We start from the raw sequence: 853 nt of genomic DNA on the forward strand, positions 1-853 counted from the left end.
TACAAAAAAGCCGATGAGCAAAAAAAAACAAAATTTAACCCTTTTTAAATTAGCCTATCTCCTTCCCAGAGGTCTAATCTGCACACAATGATTTATATATATATATATATACATTGACAAAAAATAATAATACAAATCAACAAACATGCCCGATTAACCAATAGCAACCAAAATATAATACACTATTATTTTTTTAATAATAATATTATTATTATTTTTTATATATATAACCAATACAACCATTTATAAACAAATATTTCTATCGTAAATAATAATATTTTTATGTTATTTTTTTCTGGACAACCCTTATCACTTAGGGGTATGAAAAAAAGATGTTAGTCGATTCTCATACCTACTGAATATGCATAAAAAATTTCATAAAAATCGGTTAAGCCGTTTCGGAGGAGTATCGAGACTAACACTGTGACATAAGAATTTTTTTTATATATACATATACATTACCTAAGCGTTTATTTATTTTTAAAAGTGATACAAAAGAAGTGTATATAATTTAGTGTCATGATGTGTAAAAATAAAATTGTATAAATTACAGGTTAATAGCTGATGTAACTAATTCTAACTCTTGTAATATCATATTTGATAATGAGTTATAGGTACTGATATTGTAATAATTCATACATAAAAGAAATATCATTAGTTTCTATATCAGTATAACTTAAGTTATAATTCTGAATATATGAGTCTGTAAATTCATTCCGTCGACAACAAGAAGGTAACCCGTTAATATCAGCCATAATTAATGCATGTGCTGTGTCAAAAGTCTTCTGGTAACATGGTATTTTTTTCTGCTTCTCGATTATATTGAGATCGATACAAGCTCCAAGCTGATTCG

Source organism: Acyrthosiphon pisum, chromosome X (assembly GCF_005508785.2).
Source record: "Acyrthosiphon pisum isolate AL4f chromosome X, pea_aphid_22Mar2018_4r6ur, whole genome shotgun sequence".
NCBI lineage: Eukaryota > Metazoa > Arthropoda > Insecta > Hemiptera > Aphididae > Acyrthosiphon > Acyrthosiphon pisum.